The following is an 8,276-nucleotide window of genomic DNA, read 5'->3' as shown; positions in this document are numbered from 1 at the left end:
GGGCAGGCTAATAAAGAACTATGGACCCTCTTAGCCCTCACTTTAACCTATAACCCTAATGGTAACGCCCCGAACTCTAAGAAGAGGGGGGTCCCCGAATTCTAACCTGAACCCGAACCCTAACAAGTGGGGGGGGGTTGCCCGAACCCTAACCCTAAGCTTAACAATAAACCTCTAAAATAAAAAAATTTTCTGGTCTAAGCCCTGGCTCTTGCAGTCCCCTGCCCCTTAAAAGCGAAAAGGTCAGACTAGAGACTTGAACTCCTGATTTAGAGGCCATAGTCTGCCTGCCTACTGGCCCGCCTAACCCCTATGCTACAGAGGCTTACTGCTTTCAGCAGGGCTCCCGAACCCTCTTCAAGCCTCGGCCCGCCAGGGCAGGCTAATAAAGAACTATGGGCCCTATTAGGGCTCACTTTAAGCTGTAACCCCAACACTAATGCTAACCCTAACCGTAACCCGAACCCTGACCCTGACATGAACCCTAACCCAAACCCGAACTCTTAGAAGAGGGGGGATCCCCAAATTCTAACCCTAACCCTGAACCCGAACCTGAACAAGTTGGGGGGTTGCCCGAACCCTAACCCTAAGCTAAACAATAAACCTCTAAAATAAAAATAAACGTTTCTGGTCTAAGTCCCGCCTGTTGCTGTCCCCCGCCCCCTAAGAGCAAAAGAGTTAAGCTGCAGACTTGAACTCCTGACTTACAGACCATCGTCTGCCTGCTCACCAGCGCACCCAACCGCTACGCTACAGAGGCTTGCTGTTCTGACAGAGCTCCCGGACCCTCTTCAAGCCTCTGCCCGCCAGGGTCTGGCTCTATAGACTATCATGGCTGTCCTAGGTCATCTTTGCTTTCTATAGTCATAGTTTTATCCCTAAATCATAGACAGATCAGCTGAGAAAAAGCTTGGATTGTCTCGGTGGGGTGGATTTGCTTGTCCTTGTGTTTCACCTGGAGGCAGTCGCGGTCCCGCGGGCCTGTCCTGGAAGGGGGCGTGGGGGTGGGGCGCACCGTGAGCGCGTCGGGGGCGGGGCGAGCCTGGGCGGCTGGTCAGGAGCGCGGCTCACGTGAGCGGGTCTGGGGCGGGATGAACATGGCGGCGCGTCGGGGGCCAGGCTTCCCAGTTGTGCTCTCAGGGCTCGCCATTGCAGCTGGGAATGCTCGTTTCGTGGGCTCCTGGGTCCCCGTCGATTGGCATCCAGCGAGTAGAGCGCAGGGCTGTGGGCCACAGGTAAGGGAACTCGGACTGGGTGGAGCAGGGAACCATGTATTCTGCCCTCTTTGTTTGCAGTCTCGGAGCCGACTAAAATGGCGGTCGCAGAAAAGCCTCGCCTTTGGGGCCAAGGGTTTTGCCGCTTTACCCCTTTGCATAAAGCTCAGACCCGCGCGGTTTTCCCAAGCAGCCTAGTGTGTTGCTTCCTACAGGCCTGGAGAGGATAACAGGCAGGAAGGCCAGGGGTCTCCAGCCAGAGAAAATAGACTGCAAGTGTCAGACGTTTTTTTCTCTGTCTTAAGAGGCAGGAGGAGACAAAAGAGTGCTGCATTTTTTTTTCTCCATCTTGATACAAATTTAAAAGGAGGTTTCTCTGAAAATTCTGTGTTGCCATGACCACTCCTGGCTCCACCTGAATTTAACTTTTCTCAAACCTGGAACTAAGCAATGCATTTTTCTTATGGAAATGTTTGTCTTAAGGTATGCTAATGTGCTATGTATTTACCCAAGGCTCTGTCTTCAGGTCACTTCCCCCTAAAGGCTCAGAAACGACTTGACAAACCAGTATGTTTTACTCATACCTTGTTCTCTTAATCTATGTGAATGAAACTATATATTTGCTTGGAAATCTGCCTTTCTTCAAGATTCATGTCCATCATTTTATGGCCTGGGATGACTCATCTGCTGCCAATGTTATCTCAATGCTTGCTGTGGGTGAGGGGCCTGGTGCCACTCTCTGAGACATTGTCTTTCTTTCATTAGCAGACTGCTAGTGGCTCTATAACATCTGGCTAAAGACTAGCAGGGGGTACTCTTTCTTCCCCCTTTTAATGTCTATGTCAGCAGCTCTCTCGATCTCTTTTATACTTTAATAAAACTTTTAAACAGAAAACCTCTGAGCCATCAAGCTTCTTCACTTGCCCTGGATTGAATTCTCTGGAGGCCGAGAATGCTGGCATCTTTTGTGGTTTAGCAGCCACGTTTCAGCCTTTTGTAATTCATATTGAATCTTCATTTCAGATTGAAGATGCCTTCCACGGTATTGCCAACTGAAGCCTTTTCATCACTATGGAGTATCTGTCCATGTCTTTAGGGTATTTTTCAGCAATCATGTATCATTTCCAGTGTGCCAGTCTTGTCATCCTCATTCTGTCCATAGCAAAGTCTTTTATTACTGTTGATATGATTGAAAGGGAATTGTTTGTTTAAATTCCCTTTCAGATTGTTATTTGCTGGTGTATACAGATAACACTGTGTCATCATTCATTTGTATCAGTTTGGACAGCTTGATAGTTGTCTTTAGTTTCTTTAATTTCTCATAATTTAAGATGACCCTGGCTCATATATTTACAGTCTCACCCCTAGTCTCAGTCATTTCTTCAAAGAACTGTCCCTTTATTAACATTACATTATTTTTGACTGTGCTGGGTCTTTATTGCTCGTTTGTCTAGTTGTAGTGAGCAGAGGCTACCCTCTAGTTGCTGTGCCATGGCTTCTCATTGCAGTGCTTTCTCTGTTTGCAGAACTTGGGCTCTGGAGCATGCAAACTTCAAGAGTTGTTCAAGGGCTTCGTTGTCCCTGGGTGTGTGGAATCTTCTACACAGGGATTGAACCCGTGTTCCCTGCATCGGTAGGCAGATTCTTTACCACTGGGCCATCAGAGATGTTTCCTGTTCCCTTTTATTAGAGAATGATATTTAAAACATACATGTAGGAGCTCAATATGCTCACCTTTGAACATATTCAGTTAAAGGTAATTTGTGATGTCTCCAACCTGATCCACCACGACATGGACATTGTAACGTTTCCTTTTGTTTATCTGTAACTTTGCCTTCCAATGGTAAGATACCTGGCTTCCACCGCTTGTCATACACAGAATTCAGTGCTTGTCCCATGTGGTTACTGAAAAAAAAAAACCTGTCAGATTGTCTTTCAAAGGGGGCTCTGCATGCATTGCACCAGTATCTTGAGTATGTTTTTCTATGATAGTTTACTATCAGTATACCCTCAGTGGCCTATTTCAGTCACTACCAATTATGAATGGGCTTGTTTGCTCTAGTGTTCTTGGACAATTTGAGTACAGTTTCTTTGTCAGATATGCATTTTTTTAGGAAAACAGTTTTATTGATTGTTGGCTGTGTTGCATCTTTGTGTGTGGGCTTTTCTCTAGTTTTGGTGAGCATGGGCCATAACTAGTGGTTTGCAGGCTTCTCACTGCAGTGTCTCCTCTTGTTGAGGGGCACAGGCTCACGGGCTTCAGTGGCTGCAGCATGTGAACTCGGCATCGTGGCTTCCAGGATCTAGAGCACAGGTTCGGCTGTTGTGGCACACAGACTCCATAGGATGTGGGATCTTCCCATCGTAGGGATCGCACATGCATCTCCAGCACTGGCAGGTGGATTCTTTACTATGGAACCACCAGGGCATATTTTAGATTCTAGTTTTCCACACATGTATCTAGTGAAAGAGGCCAGGATCAAGAGGCATGGCAGCTGGGAATCCTCAGCCCCAGCTCTGGTGTGCTATCCAAAGCTCTGGGGCCTTTGGTGAGCAGCTCAGCTTCCCTGGGACTGTTTCCTCCCATCAGAAATGCCCTGCTTTTGGACTGTAGCCCACCAAGCTCCTCTATCCCTGGGATTTCTGAGACCAGAGTACTGTAGGTGGTGCCATTTCCTTCTCTGCTGCTGCTGCTGCTGCTGCTGCGGCTGCGTCGCTTCAGTCGTGCCTGACTCTGCGCGACCCCATAGACAGCAGCCTACCAGGCTCCTCTGTCCCTGGGATTCTCCAGGCAAGAACACTGGAGTGGGTTGCCATGTCCTTCTCCAGTGCATGAAAGTGAAAAGTGAAAGTGAAGTCACTCAGTGAAGTCGTGTCCGTCTCTTAGTGACCCCGGGGTTGCAGCCTACCAGGCTTCTCTGTCCATGGGATTCTCCAGGCAATGGTACTGGAGCGGGCTGCCATTGCCATTTCCTTCTCTACAAGATAACGTTTTGAAGATATTTTCTCCTGGATATTGCTTTTGATGAAGGAAGGGGGATCCCTTCCCAGGGCTTGAGAGTGAGTTCTTGTCTGACACTGGGCAATGAGTTGTCTGAGGAGAGGAGTGCTGTCCAAGCGAGAGGCTTTATTGGGAAGGGCTGCCGGGGTGGAGGGCAGGAGGGTGAGGGAAACGGAGAGAACCACTCTGTCACGTGGCTCACAGTCTCAGGTTTTATGGTCATTGGGTTAATTTCTGGTTTGTCTCTTGCCAGGCATTCTGAATTGGGATCTCTCTTGGGGGCACACGCATCACTCAGCTGAGATGGATTCCAGCAATGTGGATCCTGGGAGGTTGGTAGGACCTCTGAACTGGAGCCTCCCATCACCTGACCTCTCCAGAATTCTGGTTGGTGGTAGCTTGTTCGTTCCTTGTTCCTTCCCAGGGCCTCCTGTTGTAAGATGACTCCTGCAAGTGTTTTCTTTTCTCTGTTGCCTGGCCAGGGTGGGTGGTCCGTGGTTCATTTAACAGTTTGTTTTTGGTTCTCTTGAGTAAGGTCCTCCACGGGGTAAATGTATGAAATGATAAAAGGCAATGTTTTAACTAATTTATATTCATAATTTGGTAAGTTGGCTTGTTTTGTGTATGTTAGACCTGATTACCAGACCAAAGGTCATGTAGAACTTTAGTAGTTTTCTAAAATTCTATAGTTTTTAAAATGGAGTTACCTTGTTGCAAAGTTTGTGTTTATGTTCAGATTTTTTAAAAGTTATTTCTTTTTAGTTGATTGATCATTGCTTTACAATATTGGTTTGATTTGTCATACATCCACATTAGGTGTACCTATGTCCTCTTGCTCTTGAATCTCCCTCCCACCTCGCACGCATTCCCACCTCTCCAGGTTACTACTGAGCCCCAGTTTGAGTTCCCTGAATCATACAGCAAATTCCCATTGGTTGTCTATTTACAAATGTAGGTGTACCTGCATCCATGCTGCTCTCTCCATTCATCTCACCCTCTCCCTCTTGTTCCCCACCCTCGTCTGTAAGTCTGTTCTCTATGTCTGCACCTCCATTGCTGCTCTGTGAACAGACTCGTCAGTACCATCCTTCTAGATTCCATGTTTTTCTCTCTTTGACTGACTTCCCTCCCCTTTATTAGAACAAACTCAAATGTGTTCCTTTTTATGGCTGCATTCCATGCAGGCTCTGATTGTTCCTTAGCCATGTTTTGCGGAGGGTCATGGAGCTATTCTGCTCCATTTCAGTTTGGGCTTCCAGTCTGAGTGCTCGCAGCAGAGCTGCTTCTGGGTGAGCCCTCTGAGGTCTGTGAGCACCGGGCTGCCCGCTCTTCTCTTGTGGCCCGCAGGGGGCGCCAAAGGCCCCTCTGACCCGCGGGCGCAGGACGCTTTGCCTTTAGACTCTGCTCCGTGAGCAGCTGGCGGGAGCTTTGTCTCCTCAGGACCATCGGGGCTCAGGCTTCTGGATAACAGGGCTGCATCCAGGCTGAGAGGAGCAGGGTTGCCTCAGTGCCCACCAGCAGGGAGGCGCTGCAAGAGCGAAAAATGAGGATGGAGTAGACGTTTCCTGTGTCCAGCTGAGGGCTGACTGGAGGTCCATCTCAGAGGACTCAGGGGGAAAGAGCTCCGTGTGCAAAGCGGTGGGTTTTCAGTTAGATTTGCCTTAGATGATGTAGAGGATGAACACTGATGTTCTTCCGTGTAGGTGGCCATTTTCCTGTCACTGTTTCTTGAGAAGACTGTCCTTTCCTCTTCGCTCGTTCCTGGTTTGATTTTCAGGAACTGACCATGTACAGGTGGGTTCGTTTCTGGGCTCTCTATTCTCTCCTGGAGTCCATGTGTCTGTGTTCCTGCCAGTTCCTCACTGTGGTGGTCACTACAGCTCCGTGATGTAGTTTGAAGAGGGATAGGAAGATGCCTCCAGCTGTGTTCCTCTTTCTCAGAGTCTTTTTGGCCGTTTAAGGTCCTGTTCAACAGTAGCAGCCTAATATTAGGAATATTTCTATTTCTGTGAAAAATGCCATTGAATATTATTTTGTGATTGCAGTCCGTGTATTTGTTGATGACTTTGGTTGGAATGGACCTTTTAATTCCTCATTGTTCCAGTGCATGAGCGTGGAATAATTTTCTGTGTGTTTGTATTTTCTTTGGTTTCTTTATCAGTGCCTTCTAGTTTTCTGACTACTGGTTTTTTATGTTCTTGATTAAGTTTGTTGCTAGATGTTTTATTTAAGTGGGATTTTCTTAATATTTTTTTCTGATTGTTATTAGTGTATAGAAATGCAAGTGATTTTTGGACTGTAAAGGGTAGTATTTTATGATTGTAAATTAATCCAAAATGATTCAGCTTTACTGAATGTAGTCTAACAACTTTTTGTGAAGTGATGTGGAACATTTTATCTGTAAGATCTGTTTCTCCTGCAGTAGGTCATCCAGAGGACCCAAGACATGGTGGTTACTAATAGACTTCCCACACTACTTCTTCATTCCACGTGGACTCCTTCACGGGCAGTGAGCATCGCAGCTTCCCTTGAACTTCATCTGGGTAAGTCTTGGCCTGTATCAGAAAGTTTCCTGCCTGTCTGCTCTAAATTTCTTTTGTGGTATTGACATGGTTGTTTTGAAACCTAGTATACTTTCCAGTCATTTAAAATGTACAGAAAATGCCTAGCAATGGGAACAAGTGCTAGCATTTGCCACATCATCTAAAATACTCTATGTGTTTTATCCAAAATGGGTACCTTCTGCAGAACCAGCACATAATCTCCAAAATCAGGAAATCATATGGTACCTACATTATAATGTAATCCACTGCCCCACTTCCACTTTTAGCAATTGTTCAAGTGTATGAATATATCTTTTGTTTCCATCGTCATCCTTTTTTCTTTATTTAGAGTGTTACTGAGATTTTCAGTTATTTGGACAAACTTGATGGATTGAAAGCAGACATGGTGAATAAGGGTTCTGGGTGGCCTTTTCTATGTGGATTTCTTTTTCACTGAAGATGGTTTTAATATTTATTCATGTGGTAACATGTATGAATCCTGCATTCTTTCTCCCCCCCCCCCCATAGTAATTAAAAATAAATAATATGCCATTTACCATTTAGATATTTGTAAGCATACAGTGTTGTAGCAGACAACCTTTTCTTGTTTTGCAAACCAGTTTAATAATGTGCACCTTGTGCGTGCTTTGGAGAAACTCAGGAAACTGAGTCAGTGACTGAAATGGCCCAAGATATCACCTTAGATTCCATCTTCATCTGAAAACAAAACAGGCACTTTCTGGTGGTCCAGTGGCTGAGACTGGACACTCCCAAAGAAGGAGGCCCAGGTTCATTCCCTGATCCAAGAGCTAGATCTCCCATGCCACAAAGGAGAATTTGCATGTTGTAGCTAAATATCTGGCTTACCTCAATGAAGGTTGACCTGGCGCAGCCAAATTAAAAAAGAAACAAATATTTTACAGATACAACCAAAGGAAAGGAAGGGTATGGTTGTTGTGCAGATTTACGGCTTAGCTTTCCCTATCGATAGAAAAGAAAAAAGAGTTTCAAAAGACTGTGTCTCATCCTTCTATCTGGCATATAGAGAGGATTCCTTTGAAATGAGATTTCTCTGGTAAATGTGACTCACAGAAGAGCTGTCTTGAACTTGGGTTTCAGAGATGATCATGTGTCCTCTAAAAAAAAAAGTTAATTGGGTCCCACTAATTCTCATGCTGAGGTGGTATATTTTGTGGTAGCATTTGCTCCCCTTCACTTTGGATGTATCCCCATTTGTTTACACTGTCATCTACTGAAGACATCCTGATATTTGAAAGTTTTTAGTTATTACAAGTAGAGCTGTTGTATATAATCATGTGATACTTTTTGTCTGGACGTTTTCAAAGCTGTTTAGTAAGTGCTAGCCATATAGTATTCAGGTCACAGGTGAGCTTTGTTTAGCTGTGGAAAAATCCAGCTATGTTTCTCTGTGGCATGTGGGATCTTCTGGGGTAAGGGATCAAACTAGAGTGTCTTGCATTGTCAGGCAGATTCTTTACCACTGAGCCACCGGAGAAG

At 45.7% G+C, this 8,276-nt stretch overlaps 1 long non-coding RNA gene across 1 annotated transcript; it reads left to right on the top strand.

Moving 5' to 3' along the window:
• The first annotated feature begins 1,062 nt into the window (after positions 1-1,062).
• Positions 1,063-7,906, top strand: LOC138427685 (uncharacterized). The gene is made up of 4 exons (XR_011252135.1): positions 1,063-1,235; positions 2,741-2,847; positions 4,469-4,602; positions 6,638-7,906. It is a non-coding gene; the product is annotated as an uncharacterized lncRNA (long non-coding RNA).
• Positions 7,907-8,276: the final 370 nt, after the last annotated feature.

The sequence above is a fragment of the Ovis canadensis genome, chromosome 22 (genome assembly GCF_042477335.2).
Source record: "Ovis canadensis isolate MfBH-ARS-UI-01 breed Bighorn chromosome 22, ARS-UI_OviCan_v2, whole genome shotgun sequence".
NCBI classification, from domain to species: domain Eukaryota; kingdom Metazoa; phylum Chordata; class Mammalia; order Artiodactyla; family Bovidae; genus Ovis; species Ovis canadensis.
The sequence above is the reverse complement of the archived record's forward strand: the minus strand, read 5'-3'. Positions and strand labels throughout refer to the sequence as shown.